The sequence below is a fragment of the Pseudopipra pipra genome, chromosome 2 (genome assembly GCF_036250125.1).
Source record: "Pseudopipra pipra isolate bDixPip1 chromosome 2, bDixPip1.hap1, whole genome shotgun sequence".
In the NCBI taxonomy this organism is placed as follows: Eukaryota; Metazoa; Chordata; class Aves; order Passeriformes; family Pipridae; genus Pseudopipra; species Pseudopipra pipra.
In genome coordinates this window covers 95,400,308-95,427,445 of record NC_087550.1, presented here as the reverse complement: position 1 = coordinate 95,427,445, position 27,138 = coordinate 95,400,308, and the positions used below count along the sequence as shown (strand labels likewise).

At 38.9% G+C, this 27,138-nt stretch overlaps 1 protein-coding gene across 3 annotated transcripts in view; it reads left to right on the top strand.

Annotated features, from left to right (window-relative positions):
• MYO16 (myosin XVI) overlaps positions 1–27,138 on the top strand; it is a 375,232-nt gene that overhangs the window by 16,445 nt on the left and 331,649 nt on the right. The window contains exon 2 of one of the 3 annotated variants that reach the window (XM_064646537.1): positions 12,402–12,475. The exons of 1 other annotated variant lie outside the window; for it this stretch is intronic. The gene's annotated coding sequence lies outside the window, so the exon portion shown is untranslated. Of the gene's footprint in view, positions 1–12,401; positions 12,476–16,384; positions 16,439–27,138 lie in introns of those variants that run through there. One more of the 3 variants, XM_064646538.1, reaches the window with a different exon arrangement.

The following is a 27,138-nucleotide window of genomic DNA, read 5'->3' as shown; positions in this document are numbered from 1 at the left end:
TCTCAAATCTTGCATTTGGTTTCAAAGTATAAACATCCATTTGTAAGGAAAAACCCCTGTATCTTATGCGTGCAGAATTAATGTGGGGTCCTCCCTTCTGCCTTCCAGGTAGCTCACCATACTTTTACATAATTCACATTTAGAGCGTTGAATGTGGGAATTGTGGATTACTGCTTAGACATCTGTCTTTTTTTTTCAGCCATGTGTTTTGGGGGTAAAAGAGAATAGAGAACTTATTAAAATAGGTTTGGGGGAGAGGTGCCAAAATAATCTTATTACTGAAGCAGCAGGAATTTCGTTCGTAGATAAGATATCTAATCACCACCAAAGCCGTCATACCAGAAGTCCTCAAAGACAGAATTTTGGTTGTACTCTTCATGGGTGAGAAATTTTGTCCTCAAAAAAGGATGCAAAGGTAAATATCTTAAAATATCTTAAAATATCATGGTTTGCAGTAAAATAACTGTCTTGTTTAAGTGAGAAACATACATTAGAAAAACATCACTGAAAGTGGATCAATTGCCACTTCTTAAAAACAGAGTATACAAAAGAGGAACTGAGTCTATTCTTCATTTGGTCTCCGCTTTGTTTCAGAAGTCACTGTTTCCTAAAATTTCCTTTTGTGTATACTTAAAACAGAAAATAGTGAAGTTCTCATTAAGGATTTGTGAGAATGAATAAATGCACTTAGTAAAAGTGTATGAGATTTCCTGTCTCTAGAACAGGCCTCTTAAGAACCACTCATCAGTCTTCTATCTGCATGTAAGCTCCAGTCTTTGAATTAATTTATTATTCACAGTTATTAGCAGTACATACTTGAAGCCTGATTACATAGTAGCCAAAAAGACAATCTTGCACTTCAACAGTGATGACTTTATCTGTCTAATGAAGGCAGAGTTGAATCTCAGCATGGATTTTAGCAGTACTGCTACCTCAGCATTTCAAAGTCCTAGTCATTTAATCGTATGTTCATCCTTGCAGTCCCTAAGTTAATAACTTTAAATTTTGAAGGATGCTTCTCTGTGTGTGTTATCTATGTATATTTAATATACATATATCTAACGTAGGGGTGTTAGTCAGTTTGATTGCATGAGATGTTTTGCAGAAACTTTGAAAAAAAAAATCCCTTTTTAGCTACCAGTTTTCTGAGGGCTTCTCAGGTAGTTTTCCCAGAAGCATTTGCTGTCTGTCTTTTGAAAGAACAAGTGTTGATCATGGATGCCATACCTGAGGGAAGACAGGACTGGGTTGTATCAATGTTACTGATAAATCAAAAATGGCTGTTGCAGTATGTTGTACATGCTCATGTTCATATTGTAATATGCAGTACAAAAGTATTAAGGACAGAGCTGAACTGAACTTGTTTGGGTTACTTGTTGAACATTTGGAGAAACGTAATATTACCATTTTGCATACACTGCAAGAGACTAAAAAACAGAAAAAGAGAATTCTTCAGATAAGCAGTCATTTTGTGCAGTACTCAAGAATAAATGAGAAAACCTATTGTAGTTCTCCCATTTATGGGTTTGTTTTTTGTTCCCACTGATTTATGAAAATGTTGATGTGAGATTTAAAGGGGACATTGTGCATGTGAGGCTTCTATGTGGAAACAGAGATAGTATTTGCAAGCTGATGAAATTTATTCGTCTGGATAGCCTAAGTGATGTGACCTGTCAAGGTAATGAATGAAGTATTGTACTTAGGTAGGAATATTACAATGGCTACTGTATGCAGAGATGATGTTTCTTAAATTGAAAAACAGGTTTATTAATGGTGTTCTTATAAATACAGGACTAATCTAGGATTCTGCTACCGTGTTTAATTAACAGGTCAGCTATTAATGATTCATGCAGTTCAGATTGCAAAGTGAATGATGGTCAATTTTCTGCAGTGCTGTGTTCACAGCTGTGAAAAGGTGGTTGCAAACCTCAGAAAGCTAATTCAGAAACATAGATCAATATTTGATTCTATCTTTTGCTGGTGTTAATTTAGTAGAAAGAGGTGTTCCCATATTCCTAACCTTGTTTATGATTTAAGCTTCCTGCTTATTTATTTGAAAATATTATTCTTTGCCAAAAAGACAGTTTAATCTGATAATTTTTTTTATCATGGGGAATTTCTTGGGAGTAAACAGTCCATTAAAATATATGTTGCTGCTCAAGTCTTGAAATTTGTAAGTTACTTGGTACAAACCCAGGGATGGGTCTCCAGTTTTCCCGAGGAGAAGGGCATCTGTAGTTCCGGGAGCTCAGCTGTGTGCTCCCGCTTTAGGTGTCTGGAAGCTGTCCATCCAGACGCACACGTGAAGGCAGACAGCAGAAGTACTGGACTGTGACAGCCACAGCAACAGACATGAGTGGCTGGAGTGTGATGTGTGACCCCTGTGGTATTGTCTTGAACCATATGTAGTGCAGCACAGATGGCACAAGTGTGGAAAGGAAACCCGATGGGAAGTTTGACTGATTTATCTGCAATTGCCTCTTCTCCTTTTGTCTCGTCATTAGTGGTATACTGAGGAAATGGGACAATAAAGACACGCTTTGAGAGGGTATAATGGTCCAGCAGTGAAAAATGTTAATGAGGTGTTGGAAAAAAAGCTTTTGGGAGTGGAGTGTTCGCATATCAATATATATTTCCTTTTCAATGGGAAAGGTTCCCTGATATTAATGGCCTGGCCATGATTTAATGAAAAAGGTGCTGCCTTTCAGCTCTAAACAGATAAAATGGGAAGAGAAATGAGAAGAAAAATGTGATTGTTCTGTATTTAAAGTATACATTAGTAGACTTTATGAGCTGTGAGTGGAGTGGACAAAAGGATGTATTAAGTGATACAAAATAGGTCCCAAGAGGTTAATTTAATGTTTAGAGCCTAGGCAAAAAAACTCAAACCCTTTAAACTTGCATAGATTGCAAAATTCCCAGTCAAGTGACACAAAGGAAAAACAGAGAAACATTTGGAGGCCTGTGTGAAGTGCTGTTTATGCTGGAACTGTTGTTCAAGGCTGGTGCCTGGCCAGCTTTAGTCAGAGCAGACTAAAAGCTCTGACATTTGGCCAGAGCTCATTGTTGGGCGTAGCTGAGATAATCTGAACTACTTTATCACTAGGTAGCTGATCCAATGAGCTGCTTTAGGGTCCTAAATATTGTAGTAGCCTCTAAAAGATCATCCTTTCCACTAGATTGGTTGCCCATAGCTTAATATGACAGACACAGCTTCTTCTGCAAGGAAGGTAAGAGAGAAACTTTAAAATCCATTCAGTTAGCTGACACTTTCATCATCTCCAGTGCCAGTCTGCACTGTCTGTCTGTCCTTGCAGAGCTAAGCTTACAGAAAACGGTGTTCTCTCACTTTGCTGGGCCATATATGCAAGAACAAATGCATGATGGTGCAGAAGAGATGAGTTACTGCATGTCATGAGTTACATATTTTATTTTCCTTGTTAATTTGTGATGGCATATGAGGACAAATTATTTAAAAGGGTTTTCCATAATAGTGGCTGTTTCTCTTCAGTATGGATTAAATTATTCTGGAGATCAGACACTGTTCTTATTTGGTTCCCTCAAATAGTAGTAGGAATTTTTTATTTTAAGTACCTGATCATGATGTGGCTATGCCTGTAACGAAGACCAAAATCATACATTTTGCTTGGGGAAAGGATCTGTATCTCCCTTTCTTCCTTCTCTTTACCATTATACAACATATTAAAGAACTTGCATCCTTCAGGCTCTGTTCTCTTTTCCAAATATGGAGATGAGACTGTACCCTGGAGTAGATGTTTGAGCCACTTACATCCTTATGCTGCACAGAGGTGTGTGATGCTGCAGAACTCAGTTGATGGAGGGAGCAGGCTAAAGGGGAGAATACTTGCTACATGGTGCATTCAAATGTAATCTTCATTGTCATTCTGAGCATTGAATGGTTCAGCTAAGCATATGGAATTTGCAATGAAATGCTGCCCAAAAGAGTCCATAAATGTTTTATGGTGCCTTGGTTGGTAAGGGGTAAGAAATTTTTAAAGCAGAACATACTGCCCTGTCTGTGCCTCCTGATCAACTGACAGACAAATAGAAATGGGTGCAGCTGCAGCAGTTTGTATTCTTATGGCTGTGAAGTGCTTGGATGCAGATTCAATCCAAAATAAAGCTGTCCCAGAGCAAGATGCCACATAGAGTAACACAATATATGTGTATTAGGCTTCAGTCAAAGCATACCAGCTCACCATGCTGGAAAATTATTTGACTAATGGTTTTAAAAGTTATTTTGCCCAAGTTAAATATGTACTAACTGAACATCGCTGACTCCAGCTCAAGTATCAATTGATTTTTTAGGTTAGACCTGCCTTGTGAAAGGTGATGTTTTGTTGGCTGACTGGTTGCTTCCTTCCAATACCGGGTACCGCTGATTGGGAAGATGTGCAAGGGAACTGAGTCCTAACTTTCCTTTCCCATTCTCTCAAATATGGAATAATAGAGAAATAGGGCTAGAAAACTTGGAGAAATTCTGTACTTTATCTCCTTGCTCCAAAGAAATAATAATGTCGTCTTATTTTTTCTTAGCCAATATTTGTCTAATTGTGCAGAGGCTGTGAACCTCAAAAGCAGGACTTCTAGGAGCAGAAGCTCAGTGAATCAAACTGCAGATGTGGATGGATCAAACTGCATTTGATGATCTGGAAGAATCACAGAATTGTTAAAGTTGGAAAAGACCTCTAAGACCACTGAGTCCAACTGTTAACCCAACACTTCCATCTTCATCACTAAACCATATTCCCAAGTGCCACATCTAGACATTTTTGAACACTTCCAGGGATGGTGACTCCACCACATCCCAGGGTAGCCTGTTCTGAAGCTTGATTATCTTTTTGGTAAAGAAATTTTTTCTAGTATCCAATCTAAACCTACCCTGGTGCTACTTGAGGCCATTTCCTCCTGTCCAGTCACTTGTTACTTGGGAGAAGAGACCAACTCCCACCTCACTACAGCTCCTTTCAGGGAGTTGTAGAGAGTGATAAGGTCCTCCCTGAGCCTCTTTTTCTTCAGGCTAAACAACCCCAGCACCCTCAACTACTCCTGAAAGGACTTGTGCTCCAGATCCTTCTGGACATGCTTCAGCACCTCAGTGTCCTTTTTGTAGTGAGGGGCCTAGAAATGTACAGAGGATTCGGGTGCAGCCTCACCACTGCCAAGTACAGGGGGACAATCACTGCCCTGCCCCCACTGGCCACACTATTTCTGATACAAGCCAGGATGCCATTGCCTTTCTTGGCCACCTGGGCACACTGCTGGCTTGTGTCCAGCACCCACCTGTCTTTTTCCACCAGGCACCTTTCCAGCTGTTCTGTGGAGACCAATTGTTTTCATTTGTATCACTTGTCTGTCTTGGGTTTTTATTTCTCTCTCTTTGTTATTTTCCTTTCATTATTTATTATTATTATTATTACTAGTTTATTTTAATATTCAACTATTGTTATCTCAACCCACAAGTTTTCTCACTTTTACTCTTCTCCACATTGTGCTGCTGAGGGAGTGAGCAGCAGCTGTGTGATGCCAACTTGCTGGCTGGGGTTAAACCATGAGAGTCCTTTTTGGTGCCTGAATAGGGACTTGAACAGTTGGAGATGATAACAGACTGACCAGAGCGTATTAGAAGGGATTTATATCTGTTAACATTTGCAGGTCATGATATTGATTCATCTGTTTTTGATATTAATTTGTCTGATCTGTGCCATGCTCTTTTTTTTTTGGCTGTATGTTTTAAAGATTGATATTGGCTTTTGCAGTTTGCTATGTTCTGTAGTGTCTTGCCTGAGAGATGTGTTACTAAAACACTGACCTTACACTTAATGTGGCATTTTGGCTCTGTATAAATACATTACTCTACTTGGGGTACCATCTCATGGAGGCAATTAACAGTTATATTTCCTCTTCAGAGAGGTTTTTTTTCTGGAGGAAATACAGAATGGTTATGTGAAAAGGCTACAAAGGATGTAGATCTGAAGCTGTTAACTTCTTGTTAACACTTGTTGAGTTAACAGCAGCAAGAAGAATGTAAGGTTAGCATCAGGACCAGCAAAGAAACGTGAGAGGCAATGCTGTGGGTTAGTTTTCAAAGGGATGCTCTGACTCAGTGTTACCACTTTTTCTGTGGGAGGTTCTTGTGTCAAGTTGTTCAGGTGTCACCAGCAGCAGGCTTAGTGAGAATTGACAGCACTTGCCATTAACTCAGTGTCAGACTGTGTGCATCTGTGACAGTCTCCATCCCTAGGTAAAGCTCTCCCACAGGTTAAGCAGTCCTATCCTGCTCTTGCTGTTCCTCTCACCCTCAGCCTTCTTCACATAGAGAAGCTGAGCTCATACAGGTTCCTTCCCTTGCCTTGCCTCTGACCCCATGCCAGAAGTGTGAATTCTGCCTTGGTTGGGTTCACGTGCCAGGTTCATTTGGGATAAACTTGGAGAATCTGAATCTACAAGTTCTGGGAATCCAATGCGAAATCAGCACATCAGCTCATCAGCAGCAGTTCTGACAAAAAGTCTTTGCTGCTTAGTTAAGCATCTCCACATATTCGGAGGGAAACGTTATGCAAATGCATACTCTTTTTTGAGGAAATTCATATTCTGCCAATTCTGTAAATGCTACATCTTAGAAAATGAAGAATTATATGAATTTGTTAGTTTTGTTTGCTTTTCAGTCTCTTACGGTAGACTACATTTGACTATGGAACCCTGTGGCATTTGCATTTTTAAATTTTTGCTGTCTTGGATTACCAAGAATTTTCTTAGTTATTGCTTGAATATCTAATCCTCTTTGTAGTTTCCTGAATATGTTCACATAACTGAACTTGTGCATATTAATACTAAAGCAGGTACCCCTCATATAATGGTTACATTTGTCTTCTCATTTTCCATTTCAAAATGCTTGTTTTTAACACTCAAAAATTTGCTTCCTGGATTTATAATGTGATGCTCTTACCTTAAAGTTTTTGGATGAGGAAGAAAAGTGAGGAAATTAGTTTAAAGTATGTCTTCTGTAAGGAAATTTTGAAAAGCAAAGGGGCAAAACCAGCTCTTGCATATTTCTCGGTCACTCTAGCGTTACACGAGGGTGTACAAAGCCAGAAATGCAGGAAGGAGTAGGCAGGACAAAACCTCACATGAACTATAATATATAGTCCTGTTTCATTAAACTGTTGTGTCTTTATTATAAAGCTTTGTCTCAGAGGGCTTTGAATCCAATGGTGTGATGAATTGCCCTTAGTGCTAGGTAACCTTTTTAGGAAATTATGATAATGTACAGCTCATTTCAGCATTGTTCCTCACAATGCCTTTTGCAAGGTATAGACAGCAAGGTAGGAGAGCTCATATTTCCTGACATAATGCTTCTCTAATCTATCTACTACAGTGTTTTCCACAGTTTCTCCCACCCTTGTCCTCAAAAACAACTGTCTCACCTATTCTTCTTTGATTAATGACTGCTCTAGGTTTACACTTGAGCTCTGTTTTAAAGTATCTGACTTGTCTCTTACAGAAACTTGAGCTATTATTTTAGAATAATAATGCTTTCTTTCATCATCCTCAAATCTCAAAGCACCAGGCTGTTGGCCAGTTTCCTTTCTTGATGCATTGTACTGATACTTTTTTTGCCAGAAACAGAGCATTGCATTCTCATCTGAGTTAAAAAACATCTTTCAGTGAAGGTGTTGCTGTACTTTCAGAGTAACGTAGAACCTCATGCCAGGTCTAAGTTCACATGCTCTTAGCCTGAGGTATTCCTATAAAGTCAGTGTTAAACCTCCTATTGATTTCAGCACTGCCAGGATAAACTGATATGCTGAAGAGTAATGAATGAAAATTCACAAACATATCCACAGTATCTCTGTTTGATCAACCTAATAACCTACTAATGAATGGTTTGCAGACATGTCTTATTCCAAAAGATACTTATTCATGTATCATAGTTAATTTATGCTCAAGGGAATAAATGTTTATAAAAAAACTCACCATTGTCTGTGGTTTTTTTCAGACATTTTGTTCTACTCTTGCAAGCATTTTCAATTAAATATGTTCACATTCAAGAAGATTAAAAATTGTTATAATCCTAGTTGAACTTGGAATTAGCCTTTTCTCCAACTGCTGTGCAGCATTTACAGTAATGAATTCCACAGCAGCTTTTTGACAAATATATTTGTTCTTTCCATGCCAAATCTATTAAGAGTACTTGTCTATGCTGCTGTATTTTTATAACCAAGAATAATGTGTTTACTCATAATTAAAGTTTTTCTTGATATTGAAATCCATTGTTCATGACACCCTTGTTAGCAAAATGCAGTGAACTTGGTTCTCGTGCATCCAGAAAGGATAGGTGAATCAGGAAGGAGATCAGGAACGCTTACAGAGCAAGTATGGTACCTTGGCTGGTAGGGACTTGTTTCCTAGCTCAGTTCTGGAGTCTTTCACTTGGCACCTGGGAAACAAAAAGGTCTACGAGCAGCACTGTTACTCCTCTCTTGAGGGCACTGTTCCCTTTGATGGTCTGGATTTCTTCTGCACATTTTTTCTTCTTCAAAGGAAACAGTCCTTGCTACCGATGTGTGTAGCTCTTCCTCCATTTGTTCCTTGAAGTCAAACATACAGCAGAGCACTTTGTTTATCCTGCTTCAAGTAAACAGGTCGCTCATATTCTTCTTTCTCTTTTCAGTCTTTTTAGTATTCTCGAATGGCTGCTTCAGGTCCCCTAGTATGAAACATCAAGGTGTGGCTGTAACATTGTACACATTGCTTACAGGAGTCTGCTGTGCAGGGTCTCTGCCTGAGCTTTGTCCTATAGTATTTAGGACCAGACTGAGCAAACTTCAGGGGTTTTTGTGTGGCCTGAGGATTTTCAGGCTCTTGCCTGGCTAATCTATCTTTCCAAGTACTGGCTGCTTTGGCAAGAGAAAGGTTCAGCTATGTAGTGCATTAAAAAAAGGTGCAAAAACTGGAATCAAAAACTCTGCTTCAGCTAAGTTAATGAAAACCAGAAAGGTAATGAGTACTAACAATATATAAAGCAACTGAAAGTAAGGCCTGGAGCCATACTAGAAGGTTCAGTAAGTGTCTAATATGAACAGCCTCTCTTGAGTTATCATGAATTTATATGCTGCATAACTAAACGAAATTCAGTCTGTCAGGATGAGGTAATGTCAGCCTAGTGATTTGTGCTACATAGCCATTATGCTGCTGATCCAGTGTTTGGACTGTAAAACCAGGAGTTGCTTTGTTGTGGTCTTCAGAGATCTAAGTTTAACTTTGGCTGTGCCCCAGGAGTTCTGTTGACACAGTTTGTAAGTTCTTGATTTTTCCCTTTCTTTTTTGAATCAGTGAAGTTGCTGTCTTGAGGAAGGTAGAATCCAGATAACAGAAACCCATATATAGGGTAACTGAGAAGACATTTATGGAGCCATTTCTTCAATTCATTCCACCCACAATAGAATCACATGCTTAGGCTACCCTGGTCTTCAGCAACTTAAAAAAAAGTAATCTGTCAGCTCACCCTGTTACAAGATTCCTATTCATCCAAAATCAATCTTTTAATAATGAGTTCTAGATAATGATGAGCTGCATGAGTTGCCTTGGTAACGTACTGCCTCAAAAGTCTTATGTATAGCTTTAAGACTTGCAGGGGGGATGGAAAAAAATAATCATTATGCAGAGAAATATCCATGTTTGTCAAAGGGAGAGAACTTTTTGTCTCATCAAATTCCAGGACAAATCTTATTTGTTAAAGTGGACTATAAAAACTATGGTGATGCTGGATCCAGCTTGTGTGAAATTAGATGCTTTTTTTCTTTCAGACAAAACCAAAATCTGTCTCTAATTAGAACAAAAAATGCAGCACAAATGTGATCTCTTTTGGTTATCGTATAAAGGCCAGATCCAGAATCAAATATTTCTTTCCGTAGGTGAGGTGCAGAAGGGAGTATCACTAGCTCTACTGTATTTCCTTTCTCTTATGAGGAAGGAATGTCTTTAAAGCACAAGAATCAGTGGTTTTACCAATAGCAAAAAATGCGATTTTTAAAAACATGTTAGATCACCTAGTTTGCAATGACCAACGGTGTGCTCTTATTTAGCAGCATTTCAGGGGCTCTGGCATTTCCTGGCCACTTTACCTGGAAGAGCATGTGTGCATGGTTTCCTAAAAAGCTTTTTTTTCATTGGTGATGAGTTTTTAGGAAGACAGATAGAAATCCAAGACTTCTGTGGAGCTTTCTCTGTCTCCTAAAGAAGCCTAGCAGTTCGTAAAGTTAAGAGGCTAACTCTGAAACAGGTATTTCTCCACTATAAATAATGATGTATTAAGGATCTGCTTTTGTGTTAAGTTGTGGAGTGTAGCCTTAAAAGCTTTTTTTAAAGGTTTATTCCTGTCATAAGGTTAGAATGTAAAGAGTTGGCTGGAGCAAACAGCAGGCTAGGGTTTCTGAATAGATGAAACTATACACAAGAACAAAAGAATTTAATTAAATCCAAATTGTGCTTTAAATTATAGTTGTGCAATTGTGGAAGAGTGGTATAACCTCATATTTTACACTGCCTCTCTTTTTAGTAACAGATCTGTAGCAGGGATAATAATTTTGAGTCAGGAATTTATCTGATACCATTTGATTGCTTGGTACTCTTATCAGTCCCTCCAATTGCTCAGCTGCTAGTGTGTATTTAGCAATTTCTTCCTTGCCTGTTATCCACCTTGTGTATTTTCTGCCTGGCTTTGGTTGCCTTGTCTGTCAGCTGTCTGCCCCTAAGAGGGCTAAATATGTCGATTATGAAATACAAATAATGATTCACTCAAAACAACTGCAAAGAATATCTGGTTTTAGTGCTGGTATAGCTACTTCCAAACAATGAGTGTGTATTAGTAGAATCTTCTTTATGGGCTAAATTTGTTTGTGGAGTAAAGTTGAATTTTAGTCTTGCCCATATTGGGTAGGTATTCCACAAGTAAACTCCTTCTATAGTAGTGCTCAGACCAGATCCATTACTTTAAATCAGAGGAGGTATCAAATGCACTGATTTTGGCAAATTGATTTGAGTAATGCTTTCAGCATATTTCATCTGTAGATACTGATTGGGCCCTAGGTGGGTTAAAGAGATACTGGGCACATTCACCATGTTATAAGGGGCAATCAAAATCCCACAACTTTAGCATGGTGAGTCAAATCATATTAACTGTGCCATAGCAAAGCTAGATGTTCATTTCAGTGTATTGGAATCAATGTAACAACTTCACCACATCAAAGTACAAATAAAAATATATATTTGATAAATGACTAATAAACAGAGGCATTGACAGAAACACAAGGAATGAAGCTGTAGGGAAAACACTAACAATACAAAGTAGTGATCCTGTTACATTATCTATTTCGTTATCTTGTTGAATGCCTGAAGAAAATTAGGCTTGGTTTTGATGGCTCTTGGTTTTTATAGATATTTTCATTATTGTAACAACAACTGGTTTTAGTTAGTCTTCTGTGTTTAGTCATCACTAGATGCCAAACAAACTAGTCTAATTATTGTGTCAAATTCAACTATATGAGGAGGTATATTTTTTCAGACTAATTTTATATTAATTTGGTATATAAACAAATTATACAGTACTAAGTGATTTTAGGAAAAAGCACCCTTTCATTTTAAAGGCCTATTTAATGTTGTGAATTGACAAACATAAGTGTGAAACAGTATAGCCTTTTCTTCATTTGTTTTGTTAATAATGCTATTCTGTTGTCAGCATGTACAGGTAAGGGAATAAAGATATGAAAGTAGAAGTTTGGAGGACCTGATCTAGCAAGGAAAGATGAACAGGATTCAGTTTGCCCTAATGGACTCTGTTAAAAAAAAAAAAAGAAAAAGAAGAAGAAAAAGGGCTATGAGATCTTAAGCAACACCACATTATGCAGTGATGGTAATCTTTGATGATATAATGAATACCTGTGTGCCATTAAAGACAGTCCATTGCATGTCTGTGTTGGTTCATGTTGATCAAGAAAGAAGGGTACAATCAATCAAAACCAATATAATGTCATAACAATATATGTCAAGCCTAAAATAGCAACTCTAATAAAGATCTTTAAATACAAATAAAGATATAGCCAACAGTTTTACTGGGTAGGCACTAACTTGCAATCTCTTAATTTTCTGCTTGCACAGCTTGCCTGGTGTGACTTGATGATTGATTATGTTGGCATCAGTTTATTTGCTGACAACCCAATTTGTCTGTTTAAATCACCCATTTTATCAAGCTAATTTTCTGTTGTTGCAATACTGTCCACTGATCTAAAAAAAAAAGAAAAAAAGGCTGCTCAAATTGTTGAATGCTTTTCATCCAGTGTGTTTTACAAATCTCAAGGTATATTTGCTGTTTTTTACAGAATAAATGCCTGAGAGTCTCAGCAAGTTAAATTCCATTTGTACAGAGCTGCATCTCTGCTGGAAGAATACAAAGGTACCCATGGGTGCATTTTAAAGAAATTATATGTAGGGATTGGAAACTTTATGTAAAATCAGAGCTGTCATTCATCTCATTTGGTCTAAACTAAAAAATAACTGAAATTGAAACTGAGATTATGTTATATGACCTTTTGTTTTACTTCAGAATAGTCTGACTGGCAGCCCATGTTGCAGATATGACTGGATATAAAATGGTTTTTGAGGTGTGGCTTTGCTCAGAAGGTGGAGATAAAGAAAAATGATTCCTGGCATTTTATGGAGCCCAAAGCTGTCAAACCATTCTAATGTGACTGTGTATCCCTTAAGACTAAGGTCTGTGAAGCATCTACTGCATCTGTGGGTTTATGGCCCTGGGAAATGCCAAGTCTGGAGAGAATCCCGGGTTCCCCAAAGGTGACATCTGCCCGTAGCAAAAGCAAGGCTGTGCTGCTGCACTTGTGTATGATGGTTCTGTGATTTGGAATTAGTGTTACAGTCTCGTAAGTAACTCAAATGTTACTCTTATTCTAGCAGTTGCATTGGGTTTGCATGGCCAGATTTTGATAGAAGGGGGACTACAGAGGCAGCTTCTCATAGAAGCTTCCCCCGTGTCTGACAGAGCCAATGCCAGCTGGCTCCAGTGGGGACCAGGTGCTGGACAAGGGCTGAGCCATTGGTGATGGTGGCAGCACCTCTGGGATAACATCCTTAAGAAGAGGAAAAGAAAAAAACAACCTGCTGTGAAACAACAGCCAAAAGAGTGAGGATATGTGAGAGACACAGCCCTGCAGACACTCAGGTCAGTGAAGAAGGAGGGGAAGGAGGTGCTCTGCTAAAGCAGAGATTCCCCTGCCACCTGTGGTGTAGACTGTGGTGAGGCAGCTGTGCCCCTAAAGCCCATAGAGGTCTGTAATGGAGCAGAGATCCACCTGCAGCCCATGGAGAGCCCCATGCCAGAGCAGGTGGATACCCAAAGGAGGCTATGACCCCATGGAAAGCCTGTGCTGGAGCAGGTTCCTGGCAGGAACTGTGGACTCATTGGAGATAGGAGCCCATGCTGGAACAGGTTTGCTGGCAGGACTTGTGACCCCATGCTGAAGCAGACTGTTCTTGAAGGACTGTACCGTGTGGAAGGGATCCATGCTGAAGCAGTTCATAAAGAACTTTAGTCCATGGGAAGAACCTGCTTTGGAGAAGTTTGTGCCATTGCTGAGACCTGGGAAGCGAAAGGGAAGTGAGAGTGACATTTCAGTGTCCCTTATGAACCTTCATATAGGTTTAGAATAGGCTGCTAGTGACATTTAGATTTGTTTATTGTTAAGTTGGATTTGGTTTTATTTGTGGATTCATAGTTTTGGGATTATTTAAAGGTTAAGCATTCATGTGGAAGCTGTACTAGTGCTACTGTCCTATTCGTTGTTTTTCAAACTGTGTTCATGGGACACATGTCTCTGGGAATGATGCTGAGTATCTCCAAGTATTCATGCCCTGTTCTTGGCCATGAGTTTGTAGTCCCTGTATGCACAGATAGCTCCCATTGGGCCCCTGCTTGTAGTCCATCAGGTGAAAGCAGATAATGGCAATGTGATCTGAAGAATTAAATACTTTACTGAGAGGATGAAAGGGATAACTGACAGCTGACAAATTGCTAATGTTTTACTTTACTTAGATGCGTTTGCAGTGTACTAACTGTAGGAGTTCCAGCAAAGGTCACTAGAAATTGTGTATTTAGATGAAATAACCTCTCACATTAGGTAGAATGTAATTCTTTTTTTAGCACCTTCTTCGAGCTCCTTACTTGTCAAAGAGAAAACCAAATATATAAAGAGAATTCAAACTAAATATATAAATAGAATTAATTTTGTAAGTTGCCTGGAAGCATAGAGCCATCAGAAATTTTGTTAGGAGAGCAATCACTAGCTATTTGCACTACTGTAAGAGTAGTCCATAAGCAGAAAACTCTGATTTCCTAGCAGTGTATAGATATGAATTGTTTTCCTGTTTAGTATCCTCCTTCCCACCCATCGCCCCTATTTGACCTGATCCCCAGGGCCCCTGCTCCCCCCCTGTGCCAAAGCTGGCTTCTTGATGCTTTCAGTGGAAACACCTATTGTAGTATCATTGCTGATTGTATATTGTCTCCTGGAATTTGCAATAACTGTTTTTTGGTTGAGGAAAAAATCAAAGCCATGTTACAGGAAATAGTAATAGAAACCCATTTGCCCATTGTACACAATTAATGCTGTTTTTTTGCTGTTGAGGCATGATGGAATTTATTTTACAGCAGTTTCATAACTCTTGTGTTTACTTGGAGAGCGTAGTCAGGAACTGAAACAACTTGTACTCAAAAATACTTTTTTCCATCTTCCCTTTATTCAACAGCTTTTCCTTGATATAAGATAAATAAATCCCCAACCAAAATGCTGGTTTCAGACCTGAAGGGGAAAGAAATTATAACTATTTGTTGCAAGTCCATGCAGAGATGATGTGGTACATCTCAGATCACAAACCTTAGTGTGTTATAGTAAGGTGGCAGTAACTTGAATTTCAGCTGTGAAGCTGTTTCACAGATGTGTTTTACACTTAGCCTAAGGCTGCTAAAGCAGTGTTTAACTTTTGAGCTTAGGCACAGTGAGATCTGAAACAGTGGTGATGTTATTAGGTAGGTAGAAGGAAGTGTCCTGGTATGTTGCTGCATTCAGAGATGTGTTGAGTCCGAAGGTATTACTAGTCTCCGTGCTGCTTTTCTGTGTCAAGTGTGGTCAGAACCTCAGTGTTTTATGAGGCTTGTCCAAGTGTCTGAGGGCAAATAAACTTCTCTTCTTAGAAACCATTTAGGTCAAGCTGTGGTGCAACCTAGTTCCAACAGAAGTGTTTCCTCTGTGAGTAAGCACAGTTGTGAAGTAGTTGCCAACTTGTGAAGATAAAGACTCATTCAATGAGACAGTTTCGGCTCCCACTCATACTATTGCCCTGGATGGTTGCCTAGTCTCCTCACCATGATCCAAATCTGTGTTTGGGGATGCCCTGATTTGCATAGTATTGATGTGATAGACTTTGGAGTTTTAAAGACTCTGTTGCTTGCTGCACCAGAGATCCTGCTTTTGTTCTCATGTGTTGTTTTGCTTCGAGTTTCATTTTATACAAACTGAGGAGACATACTGCGTCCATTTAGTAATTCAGAATACGCTGCAAGTCCCCACTGATTGTGGGAAGGTTGTGGAAGCAGAAGCTGCGGAAGCATCACTGCCTGCCTTCTGACAGGCTCAGCCCTGCATCCCTTCTGGAGACAAAGCACCGACCCTCTCACTTACTAGCCACCAGCCAGTTTGCTGGTTTCCTAGGGAGGCATGGTGGGGGGGAGAGGGTCTCTACTCTCTCCAGGCCACATGATCTGATGGGAAAGCTCCTTAAACTGAGCATGTGTGTGCTCCCATGCTAGCACAGTCTGATTTGTGATTTTCATATGCTTGCTTACAGGAGGCAAAAATGCAGGAATGCTGGGGAAGCCCTGAATTTTGGGGTTGAGAGTAGTGCTGTTTATTTTTCTGATTGATCAAGTGTGTCCAAATGCAGTAGTTGGACTTACAGTCAAAATATATTCTAGCTTTAAATTTGAGGTAGTAGGTAATTTTTGTAATCAAGCCAAGACCACTACAAATTAAATACTGTGAAGGTTATGCCGAAAGATTGCTATATACAGAGTTAAAAATAGTGATGTTAAACCAGTAGCTTAATAGTAAGAAGCAGAGATCAATATACATTAAAATGTGTTATATGCACCAGGCAGCTATTCACCATCTAGTGTGAGGTGAGCGGCATTGCTTGGCTAACATGTTTCCATGTTGCAGAGTTGCTATGGCAATATCAAACCAATGAATAAACCACATCACAGAGACAGGGAGGTGAGTAAGTGTGAAATTGATTCAGTGGCAAACAGGAATATGTGGGAGCGAAATTGGTCAAGATAAAATTTGTGGTAGGAATATCTATTTATTTTCACATTTCAATAATTCATTGTAATGACTTTTTTAAGAGATTGAAATCTTGTAGGTATTTTCTTCACCATAAACTCTTATGTATTTTTCATCTGATGCTATGTATGTGTTTCAGCATATATAAGGCATTTAATCCATTAATAATGAATATAGCTAAATATAAAAAGCACATAATATTTTTTAAAAATGAAATAATTGGTAGTCATATAAAATCTAGGTAAGGTAAATTCACATGATTATAAGTTTTGTTACCAGCTGGTGGCTAATATTGTAGAAGTTGTATTTGAAAGCATGTTTTTACATGCATCAGGCTTAAACTTGTTGTTTATTTCTGAATGTGTAGTATAGTGATAGAAGCCACAGATATGTCCTAGAAACACAGCATTTTGCATAGCACATTGATATAACAAAAGACAGATATCTGTACTTATAAATGGATTGCACAAATATTGATCGTGCTTCATTGCCCCGTTTTGTGATTTATGTGACCAGTGCTTGGAATGTCTAAGGAAGAATATCTTTTAGGATTTTTTTTCCATTTATTTTTAAACCTTCTGTGAGAAGAACAATTACACTAAAATGTGCTATCAGCAGTATATTTCTGTTATCTGTGGAAAATAAAATACGTATCAGGCATGTTTCTAATTAGGATTTCTGTTTTGCTAATTCATCTTGGTTCGGTTGGATGATCAAATAATGATAAATGTTTTAGTCCTGGGAAAGATCCTGCTGCTGAGGAATAGAATGTTATTTTGTTATATGTGAATTATTAATGTTACAAATTGATATTTGCTTAAGACATAAAGAAATTTATTCTTAGAATATGCTAGTTTTGTGCAGGAAGTATGCTTCTGTGAGGTTTACTGCTTGTAGTTTGTATGCTATTAATCCAATCTAAACTTGCTGCTTATCTATAGCTTAAAAAAAAAATGACATCTTACATGTGCTTTTCTGTTTCATCTCTGTCTTCCCGTATGAGTGTATCTCCATGTCCAAGGCCTTTTTATTTGTTCACAAACAAAAATATGTATGTAACAATGCTAAATTAAACAGCATTAAATTCAATTTAATTTTATTTTTTAAGATGTCAGAATAGTCTTATCAAGTACAGTCAATAAAATGAAGAATGTAGTTTGTCTGAAGTCGTACTCTGTCACATAAAAGCTACTCTTTGGGTTTGCTACTGCTGTGGGTTTCTTTAGTTCAAAGCAGAACTGAATAGCTCAGTTTATTTACAGAACAGAAACCAATATTTCTTTGCATTTACCCTTTTGACTTAGTTTTTAGAGAACAACATTTGCCAAATTATTGGCAAAGAAGCTGCTGACCAGTGCTTTTTGCATTGGGATGGAATGATAAGGCAAAGACAAAGGCAAAGATAAGGCAAAGAGAGAGTGTTGACAGAACACTGAAGCTTTTGTGGTTTGGAGTTTTAAGGGTAGGAATAAAGCTCATCTGTGACGCAACATTTTGAAGTCCTTCAATCACGTTTTCCTGCATTTCTCTGCAAGTTAAGCTCTGACTATATAATGTTCCTAAATGCAGTACATGTCCTGATGAGCAGCTGCATCTCAAGAGATTGTTCATTTCTGTTGTTTTCAGATATAAACAAAATCCCCAGATTAATTGATCAAACCTAGATAGATCCAAGTTAAACAGATGCAAAAGTAAATGATATAGGCCAGGATCTAGTTTTTGTTGTACACCATATCCACATGAACTGTCTTTCTTCATTTGTCACTGACCATTTTAGCTGCGCACAGCGTACGAGACTGGCTGCCCCATAACACCCAGCAGGGACTTTGCAGAGGCAGAGGTGTCACTGTTGCAGCTTCTGCCCCTGGCATGGCCTAGCCCACTGATGAGCTCTCCTTGAGGTACACCCATTGCCAGGCTGGCCTGGATGAGAACAGACACACAACTGAAATAGTAGAAATGTTCTCTTTGAGGGAAAGTGCTTTCAGAAGAGGCTTGGTTTTCCACTTACTGCTTTGATTTTCTCACTTTTGGTGCATATGGTGCCAAAAGTGCAGAAGAATTGTTGCTACTTTGAAAACAAAGGAATATCTGTTCCAGGGGGTGTCTGATTGAAAGTCTGCTTATCAGCAGTACTGGGTAAGTGGCCTTGTGTGTGCACAACCCCTGTGGCACTGCAGAAAAGCGGTTCACTTAAAGAATTCTTGGAAGATTTTTATAAAGCCTGAGTTCTTAACCAGAGAGATATGACTAAGAAACAAGTCTTTGGGGCAGTGAAGGAAGAAGTATCTCTTCAGAAGGCCAGAAGAACTCTCCAGATCAAGTGGGTTTCTTTTCTCAGCAATGCATATTGCTTCACCTCAGCTTTTTTATCTCCTGTAAAATGAAATTACTTATCTTAGCTTCACCGAGTATCCAAGCCAACATAGCTTTCTGTCCCCATCTGTGAGTGGAAAAAACTATACCAAACTAGTGGTACCTCCTCTTCCTGCCCTCTGAAGCAGATGGTGTCAAGGGTTCATTTTGACAGAAGCGTGTATCCTATCTTGTAGCATCCTAGATGTGATGAGTGTCCTATGCTTCCTCAGCAGCATCAGTGTCCCTTTGCTGGCAGTGCTCACGGTTACAGCGTGATGCTCAGGGTATATCTCTGGACCATTTTTGGATGTGTGATGCCCTGCATTGTAAATTATCTTCGTGCCAGTCCTTCCCATAAAAGGACTGGTATGGGCATAATGAATACATAGGGAAAAAAAGAAAAGCTGTTTTTGCCTCAGTAGCTAACTACATCTACACTCCACTTTCTGGTCCGTATACTTTGCTATATTCAACCAGATGGAAGTGGCATTTTGAGTAAATTTCTCTTTGCTTTTTCTTATACAGAATTCAACACTGATGTGCTATGGTCTGACCTCTTTTCTTATCCATTGAGGTTGGTCTTACCTTTCTCCACACAATCTCACATGCCAGCAACAAGGCATTGGGAGCAGCAGGGAGAGCCTAGCTCCCTCCACAGCACCCACAATTTACCTCAGCCCAGGGGTGATAAAAGGTGGGAGCATATTCAGTGCAAGTAGAATGTTATCAGGCACTAATTCCTCTGAATAGTATAGTTGTATAAAGACAAAATATTTTCAAAGAATTGTAACCTCACTGGATATGTAGCCTTGTGTAGTAACAAAACCACTTTGTTCTGTGCCAAAAGGAAACACCACACTTGCTAAAAGTCCTTATTTGTGTACAAGTCTTTGTTTCTTATACAGTTAGTCTGTGTATTTTCAGTGGATTTTGTTTTGTTTTGTTTTTTTTATGTACAGAGAAGGGAGGGAAAGATAGAGTCTGACCATGAGATTTTTTTTCATAGAAAGAGTGTTGTCTCAGCCTTTGATTTCAGCCCATTGACCTTAGAATTATAACAGTCTGCTGTAACTTTGTATTTACCCTGAGTTACACTTTTCCATCTTCATGTGACTTTTTCTTTTTTTGTTTTTTTCCAATTTCTTCAGTTTTTGGGTCAGCGGCCTCTTACGAAATTCTCGATCTTTTGTTTTTCTCTGTTTTTTACCTTCTTTTTGTTAGTGTTTTTCCAGTCTGGTAGACTGCTTCTGTACATTAGGTATGTAGACCCATACAAAAACTACCAGTGCTCACATATACCGATATCCTTTGGATTAGTTTCTACTGAGAAACTGGCTTGCTCCTTTTTAAGTAACTGAGGTAAATTTTCCTTGTTCTTTGGTTTCACTTTTTCCTTTCTTAGAAGTGTGAATTCTTCTCTTTAGGAATATTTTAATACAAATTATCTCATTTGAGCACCTCAGCTAACTTTTTATTGTTAGAAAGTTTCAAGAGCAGCTTTTTGGGATTAAAGGTGAAGGCAATTTTCAATTTACTTCAAAGTGCAGAATGGGATACCCAGCTGGGACCATGGATGAGAACCATACCTGTGCCCAGTCTCCAACATTCTTTTTCTTGGAGCCATCTAGTCACTTGTCATCTGGTCGAAGCTGTCTAGTGTGGGCAAGTGGCACATGGCAGAAGTCAGAAGGAGCCCAGGAAAATATGAGAAGCTTTTTTGGCTTTAGCTGGAGAATATGTTTTCTGGTATCCACTGAGAAATTCTAGGAGAGGCCTTAGTTACTAATGAATGCCCTTTGTACCTTCTCTGGGGTTGGTGACAGTCTCTTCTCAGCTCTTTGGGGACATATGGCTCCTCCTTGAGCATAAAAGTTGCCTTGGCAGCTTGTCTGTATGTTTCAGGAATATGTAGCCATTCATTTGGTAAATCACTTAGGGCAGCCCTGGGTGCCACCCACCACTCTTTCCTGCATAATTGCCAGTGGTTTCTAAGGCCTACCATCAGTCCTCTTTGGGATGCCTTGTTTCCTCTGTCATTCTTCCATGCATGTTTGGTTAAGGCTATATTTTCATAAGCTCTCAGACAAGCTGCAGTGCCTGCACTTACCGTCTGTTTCTTGAGGGGATCATATTAGTTGTAGATTTACTTAATTGATATAACTCTATTCCGAAAGCCTTTGTGCCAATACGTACCATTTAAATCTATTAGCTAGATGTTCCAGCTAAATAATTATCTTTTTATGCTGCACTACTGTAAAATGAATAAAGCAAAAAATTGGCTTATATGAGAGGTTAGGTAGTGGAAATGAGAGCACAGAAATAGTAACAAGTTTGCCTCCTTCCCTAGCAGTTAAAAGAGAATCAAAGCACAGAATCACTGATCTTGTGACTGAATTGTGACAGTTGTGCCACTACTTGGTGGTTCTTCCTACAGTCCATGAGACGCCATGGTGCATCCTGCAGTCCTGGTTTCCTACTTGTTGAGACTAGAGGACCCACAGGAGTTGTCTTGACCTGTCTTTTAAGAATTGAGTGACATGAAGACTGTCAGCTCATCTGCTCATAGTTTATGAATTGAGCTGCATTAATAATGTCTTGAGTGCATAAGTTCCCAAAGAGGCACTAATTTTCTGACCTGTCAGTACCTGTGTTTTTGGTATTTACTCTTTAAATTCAAATGCAACAAATTATTTTTTATGCCTATTGTAGGGAACACCATCTATTGCAAACATATTGGAACACCTCTCCTATGAGGAAAAGCTGAGAGAGTTGGCATTGCTAAACCTGGAGAAGACAAGGCTCCAGGGAAACCTTATAGAAGCCTTTCACCACTTAAAGGGGGCTTTTGTGAAAGATGGGGGCAAACTTCTTATCAGGGTGTGTAGTGATAGGACAAGGGGTAATGGTTTTAAACTTAAAAGAGTTTATTTGGATTAGATACAAGGAAGAGATTTTTTACAATGATGGTGGTAAAATATTGGACTGGGTTGCTCAGAGAGGTGGTGGATGCCCTGTCCCTGAAAGCATTCAAGGTTAGGTTGGATGGGGCTCTGAGCAACTTGATGCAGGTAAAAATGTCCCCTGCTCATTGCACAGGGATTGGACTAGTTGATCTTTAAAGGTCCCTTCCAACCCAAACTATTCTGTGATTCTGTGTAGGGGAATGGACTCCAATGGATCAAAAAGCAGAAGATAAATAAATTGGTCCCCATAGTCACTGTTACAATAACCAAAAACATTGAATCAAATTCTGTGTTTTTTGAGGGTATCTTCTTATGCATTTGCAATGCCTGTAGTTAGCAGTGAAGCTGAGGTTTTAACTTTCTTCCCTTCTACGTAAACATTTAGTGCCTGGTTATCTGTGGGAAAGTCACAGTTTCCTTTCAAGGCTGGTGAGAATAGATGCTACAATACCTTTTATGAGTATTGTAGTATGAGTACAATACCTTTTAAGAGTGCACAGGAATCTAGATGGAGAGGTCCCAGGGAGAGCTTCAGGAGGGAGAAGCTGATATTTGGTCTAGTTTCCCAGCCTTCTTGAGTCTTCACTAAACTGGGCATTAGGGTATTCTGTGTTCTTGGTGGATGGTGTGGTAGGTGTGACCTGGATTACTTGGCATTAGAAAAAAATGAGGATGTGATTTTGCCAAATCAGGACTCTTGACTCTAATCCTGTATGAACTTCAAGTGCTTTAATTAAATGCTGATTATATATTCCCTTTACTATTTCTATTAGCTATAGCAGACTTCTTGTTATTAAAGTGCTATGAGCTATTGTTATTGCTCGTAAAACCTGTCACGTTCCTCATTATTGCTTGGTTGAATCTCTCTCTAGTAAAAATCATACAGGACTTGGACGCTGCCATGTAAATTAAGTGTCTGTATGTGAAAAGAGTTTTTCCTGTGAGATTTGGGGTGTCATATATAGACCCTAATATTTACAAATATTAACATTCCAGGCTGTGAATGTAGCTGTGTCAGTTGAAATGTATTCTATTCAATAGATCTACACTACAATAGCTTGTAGTGTAGATTATTGGTGAGAACTTACTGTCACCACAGAATATTATATACTTTTTAGAGGCATTTATTAATAAGTAAGTTGGTGTTTCTTTTTCATTGGATTAGGGAGTTTTCTTTGTAGCTTTAAGCAGAATTGATAGGGTTATTTCCCTGTATCAGAGAAACATCTGACTGCTTCCTCTGTAACGTAACTTCTGAATTTACAACTATACATGGTTTTATTTGGATGAAGTTTTTCACTGAGCTGTAAATGTCTGGAAGATAAAACTTCACAGTAAATTTATTCAGTTGAATGTTTCACTGTAGCATCTAGCACTTCAGTTAAACCTTAGGTTAACTGAGGTGTCCATAGCTGTTCATTGACATATCCACTTGACTCTTGGGACAAGTTGTAGATACTTTTAGCGTTTAAGTTAACTCTGAGTTAATTCTTTCAGTTGCAGCTGAAAGCAATATAGTTCATTCTTTTTGCACGTAAATAGGATTTGGAAACCTAGAATAATTTCATACTAGAGTATTTATGGAAATTATTGTTGCTGTTGTTTTTAAAAGAGCACAAACTTCTTCACATTCTGTGCATTCTTCCAAACACTTTAGACATGAGCCAGCAATATGCACTTGCAGCTCAGGAGGCCATTTGTATCCTGGACTGCATAAAAAAAGTGTGACCAGCAGGTCAAGGGAGGTGATTCTCTCCCTTTGCTCTGCTCTCATGAGATCCCAGCTGAAGTACTGCATCCAGCTTGGGGGTCCCCAGTACAAAACAAACTTGGGTTTGTTTCAATGGTCTAGAGGAGGGCTACAAAAATGATCAGAGGAATGGAACACCTCTCCTATGAGAGCAGGCTGAATTGGGGTTATTCAGCCTGGAGAAGTCTCCAGAGAGACCTTCTAGCAGCCTTCCAGGACCAAAAAGGGCGTACCAGAGAGACTTTTTACCAGGGCCTGGTAAAAAGGACAAGGGGGAATGGCTTAAACTGAAAGAGGCTTGATTTAGGTGGGATAGAAGGAGAACATTTTTTACAATGAGGCTGGTGAGACAGTGGAACAGGTTACCCATAGAAATTATGTATACCTCATCCCTAGACCTGTTCAAAATCAGATTGGATGGGGCTTTGAACAATCTTAGCTAGTGAAAAATGTCCCTTCCCATGTCAGTGAGATTGCTCTTGGTGATCTCTAAAAGTCCCTTCCAACCTAAACGGTTCCACAGTTTTGTGATTCTGTGATCCCTGGTCCTTTTTATTGTAGCTATGGATAAAGCAAAAAAGTTACTTCTAACTATTGTGACAGATATTCAGAATGTAGTTCAGAAATTGGGACAGCTGAATCAGCCCCTATGTAAGTTGATCAGTGCATCTGGGGAGGAAATGCTTCTCTGAGGAAGTGTCAGTACTGCAGCAGGGCAGCTGCAGAGATCAAGTACCCACTAAGGATATTCATCAGTGCTTTGTGTTGCTCTGGAGGTAGGAGAGGGATAAAATTCCTTTGCAAGATACTTTTCTGTTCTTGTTGATGGTGAAGAATAACATTGTTTTATTCTGTAAAACATTCTTTATATATGTGCATTTTTAAATTCTCCCTTGTCATTCTGTTTTCTTAAGGCATTGAGTTGATTTTTTTTCTGCACAAACTGTTGATATTGAGAAAAATCAAAGGATAGGTATTTATAGATGAAGAAGGGGGGCAACTTAGTTCTGAAGCTGAAATAATGTAGTAGAGTACAACAATTATTTTTTTTCCCAAATACACAAACCAAAATCAATGCCAGTTTTTCTCTCTGAGGATTGAATGAAAAAACGCTCAGGAGATTTCTTCCTCCATCTTCCCTTTCTTCCACCAAAACCAAGCTCCCCATGAACCCCTGCAGATCTTACATCCTGGGAGACCTAGTTTAAATAGGAAATTTTATTCAGAACTGAATAAAATATAAGATCCTAATCATATTTCCCTGCAGCCTTTCCTTAAACCCTGAGGAGAGTAAGATTGAGCCTTCTTAAAATGAGAGAATTAATAATACTCCATTTTCACAGAGATGCTGTCAAGAGAAATCTATTGTGACTTAGAAGTATAGGCTGGCAGCCTGCCCCCTGAGCTCAAGAAGACATGGCACCATGCCCAGACACTTTTTCCCTGGGCTTCAGCTTTTTCACATGGCTGTGCAAAAACGAGTCAATACTTTCTCGAAACCTTGGTTCTCCTGCCGAAGACCCATCTGCACTACCTAGAGGTTTCTGTTCTGTTCATTTCAACTTAGAATTCGCTCCTGCTCCTCGTTATCAGCTTTTTTGCTGTGGCTGATGCATCTGAACATCTTAACGTATCTTACAGAGACCACCTTTCTTAATTCAGTTCAGCTGTTGGATTGCTTTTTCACCCTCATAGTACTCTTTGATGAGCCTCGGGTAGGGGGTAGATAATCCTCTGGTAGTTGCTGTAATGATGATGTAACTCTGTGGGTTCAGCCATTCTGGAAACGGTTAAATAATTGGATGCTTTGGTAATGCACACCATATAAATACCTTGAATCAGATTTTCTTTTAGATGGGTTTAGTTTGCTATTCAGTGGTTAGATTGTAAAAAGTTATAATAATGCTATAAACAGTGACCTTTCAAAAAGGTGGTATTTTTTTAACTCTAGTAAAAGGAATTAATATTCTTTGGGATTCTGTTCCTAATGACAAAAAAGGATTAACAGCAAGCAAGGAGGTGGAGCTAAATAGTATTGGAGAGAAAATACCATGTTATTGACATTTTAGTGTGATCCAAGGTGAATACTCAGTCAGCCCAGCTGACAATCAGAAGACAGAAATTTTAAGCATAATGTATTTCAAAATAACACACTGAAAAGACTTTACAATATTGAAATTGAAATAGCATTATATCTTCAATCTCTACAGATGTAACTGGAAAACTATTACAATATATATGTGATATATTAATGTATTAGCTGTGCTCAGTAATTCAAAGAGGAAAATACAGAAAGCTGTTGACAGTTAACGAAAGGTCTGTCATTGACTCTTAAACCTGCATCATCAAGACCTGTCTGCCTGACACTGCCAGTCCTGAAGTACTTTGTCTCATCTTTCTGCAATACCTGTATGGTGTATCTTGCTAATTCTAGCAGGACACAAAGGCAGGTGGCACTGCAACTATCTTTCCTGACAACATTGCTGTGTCAGGCATCACATTTTCAGTTGAATTCGTTCGTCTGGCAAGGGAAACCAGAGCCAAAGTGAACACAGACTGCAATTCTACTTACAGACTACTACAAACAAAAACTGTCTCATGTATGTCACCCTGGGAGAGTTCAACTAGGATTTTGACAGTGCTGCACTTGTAAAGGTCCTAGAGTCATCATCAACAATTCCCTAATGTCATCAGCTTTGTTTGTAGCAGCACCAGTCAGAAAAGTTGTTAAAATGTTTGGCATCATCAGGAAGGGTGTTGAGAATAAGACAGAGCATCTGCTCCATGTTTTTCTGTGGTGTGCAACAATGATGTGCCCAGATCTTGACAGGTGTGTGCAGGGCCAGTTTCCATACCATAGGAAGACTAGTAGAGGAGCAGAGAGGGGCCACTAAATTGATGAAGGGGAAGCAGCTGTCTTTGAGCTCTAGCATCGCAGGGATTACTCATTTTGAGCACAAGACTAGTGGAAAAGATGAGTGAAGTTTTAACATAGGGCTAGTACTGAAGCTCTGTGGCATGGAGGGGATTGACTTAAAACAGATGAAAAGTACTTTCCAACAGAAATACAAATGTAGATTTTTTTTTTTGCCAAAAGAGCTTGTGAACGCATATAATATAAAATTATTAAAGAGAAAATACCCAAAACCCAAGAAACCAACAAATTTATAGGCAGTAGGCCCATAGATACTAAAGGGAATAGACACACTCTAGCATCCCTAGTTCTGTGATGGTCAATGCTGAGGATTATCTAGGGAATAAATAAGTGGATGGGAGAAAGGAAGACATTAAATCTAAATAGGTCCTCCAGTTGTCAGTGTCAGAGACACAGTGTTGTGCTAGGTGTTTTAGTAATCTCAACTTTTTTGACTTTTTTTTTTCCCCTCATGTTTCTTCTCAGTTTTCATTGGGTTTTATGGTAAATTTGTTTGGATGAAAAGGCTTGTAATTAAATGCTGCTGAGAGAATATAAGACAAAGCGATCTTCATTTTAGCTGCCTAGGAATATGCCAAACCCAATTCTAGATGCTTCCTGTGGTGCTATCTACTCCAATGACTGAGGAGAGAGGCTTTGAAAATTCAGAACTTCCCAACTGTTACAGAAGGCTGACGTTCATTACAGGGATTTGTGAAG